This window comes from Oncorhynchus gorbuscha, unplaced genomic scaffold (genome assembly GCF_021184085.1).
Source record: "Oncorhynchus gorbuscha isolate QuinsamMale2020 ecotype Even-year unplaced genomic scaffold, OgorEven_v1.0 Un_scaffold_2504, whole genome shotgun sequence".
Lineage (NCBI taxonomy): Eukaryota > Metazoa > Chordata > Actinopteri > Salmoniformes > Salmonidae > Oncorhynchus > Oncorhynchus gorbuscha.
In genome coordinates this window covers 63,875-72,500 of record NW_025746998.1, presented here as the reverse complement: position 1 = coordinate 72,500, position 8,626 = coordinate 63,875, and positions in this window count along the sequence as shown.

Sequence of the window (8,626 nt, the reverse complement as noted above, 5' to 3'; positions counted from 1 at the left end):
TGTTAGGACTCGACAGACTGAAGTTAGCAGATCGGCTTGTAGGGGTCGTATTAGGGTGACCTGACCTGAAAAGATCTGTTAGGGTGTGACCTAAAACTGACAGACTGAAGTTAGCAGATCGGCTTGTAGGGGTCGTATTAGGGTGTGACCTAAAACTGTTAGGACTCGACAGACTGAAGTTAGCAGATCGGCTTGTAGGGGTCGTATTAGGGTGTGACCTAAAACTGTTAGGACTCGACAGACTGAAGTTAGCAGATCGGCTTGTAGGGGTCGTATTAGGGTGTGACCTAAAACTGTTAGGACTCGACAGACTGAAGTTAGCAGATCGGCTTGTAGAGGGTGTGACCTAAAACTGTTAGGACTCGACAGACTGAAGAACAGAGCAAAACGGGGAACAGCATTGTGTTGGTGAGACTCCCATCTTTCGATAGAGGGGGGGGTTGAAGAGCAAAATGGGGAACAACATTGTGTTGGTGAGACTCCCATCTTTCCATAGAGGGAGGGGGGGTCGAAGAGCAAAATGGGGAACAACATTGTGTTGGTGAGACTCCCATCTTTCCATAGAGGGAGGGGGGGTCGAAGAGCAAAATGGGGAACAACATTGTGTTGGTGAGACTCCCATCTTTCCATAGAGGAGGGGGTCGAAGAGCAAGGACAAAGGCCCTCAATACAAGGCTGACGACGTGGTCCTTCCTATCCGGATGGGAACGTTCAACGTGACTCTCTTCAGTCTTGACTACCCAGTGTGTCAGACAAACCTCGGCTCATTGTGAAGTGTTTATTTATTTAACCTTTATTTAACCAGGTAGGTTAGTTGAGAACACCTTTATTTAACCAGGTAGGTTAGTTGAGAACACCTTTATTTAACCAGGTAGGCTAGTTGTGAACACCTTTATTTAACCAGGTAGGACAGTTGAGAACACCTTTAATTTAACCAGGTAGGTTAGTTGAGAACACCTTTATTTAACCAGGTAGGTTAGTTGAGAACACCTTTAATTTAACCAGGTAGGTTAGTTGAGAACACCTTTATTTAACCAGGTATGTTAGTTGAGAACACCTTTAATTTAACCAGGTAGGTTAGTTGAGAACACCTTTAATTTAACCAGGTAGGTTAGTTGAGAACACCTTTATTTAACCAGGTATGTTAGTTGAGAACACCTTTATTTAACCAGGTAGGTTAGTTGAGAACACCTTTAATTTAACCAGGTAGGTTAGTTGAGAACACCTTTAATTTAACCAGGTAGGTTAGTTGAGAACACCTTTATTTACCCAGGTATGTTAGTTGAGAACACCTTTATTTAACCAGGTAGGTTAGTTGTGAACACCTTTATTTAACCAGGTAGGTTAGTTGAGAACACATTTATTTAACCAGGTAGGCTAGTTGAGAACACATTTAATTTAACCAGGTAGGTTAGTTGAGAACACCTTTATTTAACCAGGTAGGTTAGTTGAGAACACCTTTAATTTAACCAGGTAGGTTAGTTGAGAACACCTTTATTTAACCAGGTATGTTAGTTAAGAACACCTTTATTTAACCAGGTAGGTTAGTTGAGAACACCTTTAATTTAACCAGGTAGGTTAGTTGAGAACACCTTTAATTTAACCAGGTAGGTTAGTTGAGAACACCTTTATTTAACCAGGTAGGTTAGTTGAGAACACCTTTAATTTAACCAGGTAGGTTAGTTGAGAACACCTTTAATTTAACCAGGTAGGTTAGTTGAGAACAAGTTCTCATTTGTAACTGCGACCTGGCCAAGATAAAGCATAGCAATTTGACACAAATAACGACACAGTCAATCATTGTGTAGTGTGTTGAGTTTGGGTTGTAAAGGCCCATTGGAGAAGAGTCCTCGAGGCCCGTATCGTTCCAGTCAGTCATTGTGTATCTGCCTTGTCAGTGCAGTAACACCAGTCCTACACAACACAACGACATTTCTCTCTGTTTTCACTCCTTTTCCTTTGTGACAGAGACATATTTTATTGTGATCTGTATGTAGGTGGACAGCTGTTTGTTCTGTATGTAGGTGGACAGCTGTTTGTTCTGTATGTAGGTGGGCAGCTGTTTGTTCTGTATGTAGGTGGGCAGCTGTTTGTTCTGTATGTAGGTGGGCAGCTGTTTGTTCTGTATGTAGGTGGGCAGCTGTTTGTTCTGTATGTAGGTGGGCAGCTGTTTGTTCTGTATGGAGGTGGGCAGCTGTTTGTTCTGTTTGGAGGTGGGCAGCTGTTTGTTCTGTATGTAGGTGGACAGCTGTTTGTTCTGTATGTAGGTGGACAGCTGTTTGTTCTGTATGGAGGTGGGCAGCTGTTTGTTCTGTATGTAGGTGGGCAGCTGTTTGTTCTGTATGTAGGTGGGCAGCTGTTTGTTCTGTATGTAGGTGGGCAGCTGTTTGTTCTGTATGTAGGTGGGCAGCTGTTTGTTCTGTATGTAGGTGGGCAGCTGTTTGTTCTGTATGTAGGTGGGCAGCTGTTTGTTCTGTATGTAGGTGGGCAGCTGTTTGTTCTGTATGGAGGTGGGCAGCTGTTTGTTCTGTATGGAGGTGGGCAGCTGTTTGTTCTGTATGTAGGTGGACAGCTGTTTGTTCTGTATGTAGGTGGGCAGCTGTTTGTTCTGTATGTAGGTGGGCAGCTGTTTGTTCTGTATGTAGGTGGGCAGCTGTTTGTTCTGTATGGAGGTGGGCAGCTGTTTGTTCTGTATGTAGGTGGGCAGCTGTTTGTTCTGTATGTAGGTGGGCAGCTGTTTGTTCTGTATGTAGGTGGGCAGCTGTTTGTTCTGTATGTAGGTGGACAGCTGTTTGTTCTGTATGTAGGTGGGCAGCTGTTTGTTCTGTATGTAGGTGGGCAGCTGTTTGTTCTGTATGTAGGTGGACAGCTGTTTGTTCTGTATGTAGGTGGACAGCTGTTTGTTCTGTGGACAGCTGTTTGTTCTGTAGGTGGACAGCTGTTTGTTCTGTATGTAGGTGGGCAGCTGTTTGTTCTGTATGTAGGTGGGCAGCTGTTTGTTCTGTATGTAGGTGGGCAGCTGTTTGTTCTGTATGTAGGTGGGCAGCTGTTTGTTCTGTATGTAGGTGGGCAGCTGTTTGTTCTGTATGTAGGTGGGCAGCTGTTTGTTCTGTATGGAGGTGGGCAGCTGTTTGTTCTGTATGGAGGTGGGCAGCTGTTTGTTCTGTATGTAGGTGGACAGCTGTTTGTTCTGTATGTAGGTGGACAGCTGTTTGTTCTGTATGTAGGTGGACAGCTGTTTGTTCTGTATGTAGGTGGGCAGCTGTTTGTTCTGTATGTAGGTGGACAGCTGTTTGTTCTGTATGGAGGTGGGCAGCTGTTTGTTCTGTATGTAGGTGGGCAGCTGTTTGTTCTGTATGGAGGTGGGCAGCTGTTTGTTCTGTATGGAGGTGGGCAGCTGTTTGTTCTGTATGTAGGTGGACAGCTGTTTGTTCTGTATGTAGGTGGACAGCTGTTTGTTCTGTATGTAGGTGGACAGCTGTTTGTTCTGTATGTAGGTGGGCAGCTGTTTGTTCTGTATGTAGGTGGACAGCTGTTTGTTCTGTATGGAGGTGGGCAGCTGTTTGTTCTGTATGTAGGTGGGCAGCTGTTTGTTCTGTATGTAGGTGGACAGCTGTTTGTTCTGTATGTAGGTGGGCAGCTGTTTGTTCTGTATGTAGGTGGACAGCTGTTTGTTCAGCTGTTTGTTCTGTATGTAGGTGGGCAGCTGTTTGTTCTGTATGTAGGTGGGCAGCTGTTTGTTCTGTATGGAGGTGGGCAGCTGTTTGTTCTGTATGGAGGTGGGCAGCTGTTTGTTCTGTATGGAGGTGGGCACTAGTGGGAAAACTCCATGCCCCAGTCTCAGACCAGCTCTCTGATTCTTTTATTTTTTAAATGTCTGGTCTGTGGTCAATGAACCGTTTTGCTTCTAAAAACATATTTATTTCTGTCATAGCGGTGTGTCAGAACATATTTTCTGTCCCGAGCTAAAAGCTCTGACCAGAAAGCTGAAAGGTTTGTTGATGGAGAACTGATGACCTAAAAGTGTTTCCCTTCACAGAAAAACAAAAACCGTCCTTCACAATGAGCAGGAAACCAACCGATTTCCACAGCGTTATTAACATCACATTAATCAAGAGTGATCAAAGGCTCCTTTTAAAAGCCTGTTTTACATATACATATTGTCCTCTTCCCTCCTTCTGTCCACCACAGCAGTGTGTTGGGGCGGTGTCCCAAATGGCACCCTATTGCCTACATAGTGCACTACTTTAGACCAGAGCCCTATGGCACCTTATTCCATATATAGTGCACTACTTTAGACCAGGGCCCTATAGCACCCTATTGCTTACATAGTGCACTACTTTAGACCAGAGCCCTATAGCACCATATTGCCTATATGAACAGAGTACCAAATCAAATCAAATGTATTTATATAGCTCTTCGTACATCAGCTGATATCTCAAAGTGATGTACAGAAACCCAGCCTAAAACCCCAAACAGCAAGCAATGCAGGTGTACCACACTCCACCCACAGGCCCAGTGCTGAGCAGAATACCACACACCACCCACTGGCCCAGGGCTGAGTAGAGTACCATACACCACCCACAGTCCCAGGGCTGAGTAGAGTACCATACACCACCCACAGGCCCAGTGCTAAGCAGAGTACCACACTCCACCCACAGGCCCAGTGCTGAGCAGAGTACCACACACCACCCACAGGCCCAGGGCTGAGCAGAATACCATACACCACCCACAGGCCCAGTGCTGAGCAGAGTACCACACACCACCCACTGGCCCAGGGCTTAGCAGAGTACCACACACCACCCACTGGCCCAGGGCTGAGCAGAGTACCCTACACCACCCACGGGCCCAGCACAGGGCTGAGCAGAGTACCATACACCACCCACGGGCCCAGCATAGGGCTGAGCAGAGTACCCTACACCACCCACAGGCCCAGTGCTGTGCAGAGTACCCTACACCACCCACGGGCCCAGCACAGGGCTGAGCAGAGTACCATACACCACCCACGGGCCCAGCATAGGGCTGAGCAGAGTACCCTACACCACCCACAGGCCCAGTGCTGTGCAGAGTACCATACACCACCTACAGGCCCAGTGCTGTGCAGAGTACCATACACCACCCACAGGCCCAGTGCTGAGCAGAGTACCACACTCCACCCACAGGCCCAGTGCTGTGCAGAGTACCATACACCACCTACAGGCCCAGGGCTGAGCAGAGTACCATACACCACCCACGGGCCCAGTGCTGTGCAGAGTACCCTACACCACCCACGGGCCCAGCACAGGGCTGAACAGAGAGCTCTCTAGTCTTTCATGTCATGTGTCTGTTTGTAGACTTTGTGGACACTCACGCCAACTAAAAAGCCCCAGACACAGCTGGCCAGGGCTTTGTGACGGCACTGCTAATGAGATGTGCATTCATCCGCCTGCTGCCTGCCATATTGAACAGATCTCCCTCGCTTTCCTCCTGGTCTGGCTAGGAGAACATCTGTCTGTCTGTCTCCTTCCTCCTGGTCTGGCTAGGAGAACATCTGTCTGTCTCCTTCCTCCTGGTCTGGCTAGGAGAACATATGTCTGTCTCCTTCCTCCTGGTCTGGCTAGGAGAACATCTGTCTGTCTGTCTGTCTGTCTCCTTCCTCCTGGTCTGGCTAGGAGAACATCTGTCTGTCTGTCTGTCTCCTTCCTCCTGGTCTGGCTAGAAGAACATCTGTCTGTCTCCTTCCTCCTGGCCTGGCTAGGAGAACATCTGTCTGTCTCCTTCCTCCTGGTCTGGCTAGAAGAACATCTGTCTGTCTCCTTCCTCCTGGCCTGGCTAGGAGAACATCTGTCTGTCTCCTTCCTCCTGGTCTGGCTAGGAGAACATCTGTCTGTCTCCTTCCTCCTGGTCTGGCTAGGAGAACATCTGTCTGTCTCCTTCCTCCTGGTCTGGCTAGGAGAACATCTGTCTGTCTCCTTCCTCCTGGTCTGGCTAGAAGAACATCTGTCTGTCTCCTTCCTCCTGGCCTGGCTAGGAGAACATCTGTCTGTCTCCTTCCTCCTGGTCTGGCTAGGAGAACATCTGTCTGTCTCCTTCCTCCTGGTCTGGCTAGGAGAACATCTGTCTGTCTCCTTCCTCCTGGTCTGGCTAGGAGAACATCTGTCTGTCTCCTTCCTCCTGGTCTGGCTAGGAGAACATCTGTCTGTCTCCTTCCTCCTGGTCTGGCTAGAAGAACATCTGTCTGTCTGTCTCCTTCCTCCTGGCCTGGCTAGGAGAACATCTGTCTGTCTCCTTCCTCCTGGTCTGGCTAGGAGAACATCTGTCTGTCTCCTTCCTCCTGGTCTGGCTAGGAGAACATCTGTCTATCTCCTTCCACCTGGTCTGGCAAGGAGAACATCTGCCTAGCTTCTAGATAGTTGAAGACCAGCCAAAGAGAGTGGTCTGCTGTAATAGATGGTAGTGTGTGTAATAGTTGGTATGGTGTGTTTAATAGTTGGTATGGTGTGTTTAATAGATGATATGGTGTGTTTAATAGTTGGTATGGTGTGTTTAATAGATGGTATGGTGTGTTTAATAGATGACAGATGGTATGGTGTGTTTAGTAGATGGTATGGTGTGTTTAGTAGATGGTATGGTGTGTTTAATAGATGGTATGGTGTGTTTAATAGTTGGTATGGTGGGTTTAATAGATGGTATGGTGGGTTTAATAGATGGTATGGTGTGTAATAGATGGTATGGTGTGTTTAATAGATGGTATGGTGTGTTTAATAGATGGTATGGTGTGTTTAATAGATGGTATGGTGGGTTTAATAGATGGTATGGTGGGTTTAGATAGATGGTATGGTGTGTTTAATAGATGGTATGGTGTGTTTAATAGATGGTATGGTGTGTTTAATAGATGGTATGGTGTGTTTAATAGATGGTATGGTGTGTTTAATAGATGGTATGGTGTGTTTAATAGATGGTATGGTGTGTTTAATAGATGGTATGGTGTGTTTAATAGATGGTATGGTGTGTTTAATAGATGGTATGGTGTGTTTAATAGATGGTATGGTGTGTTTAATAGATGGTATGGTGTGTTTAGATGGTATGGTGTGTTTAATAGATGGTATGGTGTGTTTAATAGATGGTATGGTGTGTTTAATAGATGGTATGGTGTGTTTAATAGATGGTATGGTGTGTTTAATAGATGGTATGGTGTGTTTAATAGATGGTATGGTGTGTTTAGTAGATGGTATGGTGTGTTTAATAGATGGTATGGTGTGTTTAATAGATGGTATGGTGTGTTTAATAGATGGTATGGTGTGTTTAATAGATGGTATGGTGTGTTTAGTAGATGGTTGGTGTGTTTAATAGATGGTATGGTGTGTTTAATAGATGGTATGGTGTGTTTAATAGATGGTATGATGTGTTTAATAGATGGTATGGTGTTTTAATAGATGTTATTGTGTGTTTAATAGATGGTATGGTGTGTTTAATAGATGGTATGGTGTGTTTAATAGATGGTATGGTGTGTTTAATATGGTATGGTGTTTAATAGATGTATGGTGTGTTTATAGATGGTATGTTTAATGTGTTTAATAGATGGTATGGTGTGTTTAATAGATGGTATGGTGTGTTTAATAGATGGTATGGTGTGTTTAATAGATGGTATGGTGTGTTTAATAGATGGTATGGTGTGTTTAATAGATGGTATGGTGTGTTTAATAGATGGTATGGTGTGTTTAATAGATGGTATGGTGTGTTTAATAGATGGTATGGTGTGTTTAATAGATGGTATGGTGTGTTTAATAGATGGTATGGTGTGTTTAATAGATGGTATGGTGTGTTTAATAGATGGTATGGTGTGTTTAATAGATGGTATGGTGTTTTTAATAGATGGTATGGTGTGTTTAATAGATGGTATGGTGTGTTTAATAGATGGTGTGGTGTGTTTAGTAGATATATGGTATGGTGTGTTTAATAGATGGTATGGTGTGTTTAATAGATGGTATGGTGTGTTTAATAGATGGTATGGTGTGTTTAGTAGATGGTATGGTGTGTTTAATAGATGATATATGGTACGGTGTGTTTAATAGATGATAGATGGTATGGTGTGTTTAATAGATGGTATGGTGTGTTTAATAGATGGTATGGTGTGTTTAATAGATGGTATGGTGTGTTTAATAGATGGTATGGTGTGTTTAATAGATGGTATGGTGTGTTTAATAGATGGTATGGTGTGTTTAATAGATGGTGTGGTGTGTTTAATAGATGGTATGGTGTGTTTAATAGATGGTATGGTGTGTTTAATAGATGGTATGGTGTGTTTAAGATGTTAGATGGTATGGTGTGTTTAATAGATGGTATGGTGTGTTTAATAGATGGTGTGGTGTGTTTAATAGATGGTATGGTGTGTTTAGTAGATGGTATGGGTGTTTAATAGATGGTATGGTGTGTTTAGTAGATGTTAGATGGTATGTGTGTTTAGTATATGGTATGGTGTGTTTAATAGATGGTATGGTTTGTTTAGTAGATGTTAGATGGTATGGTGTGTTTAGTAGATGGTATGGTGTGTTTAATAGATGGTATGGTGTGTTTAATAGATGGTATGATGTTAGATGGTATGGTGTGTTTAGTAGATGGTATGGTGTGTTTAATAGTATGGTAT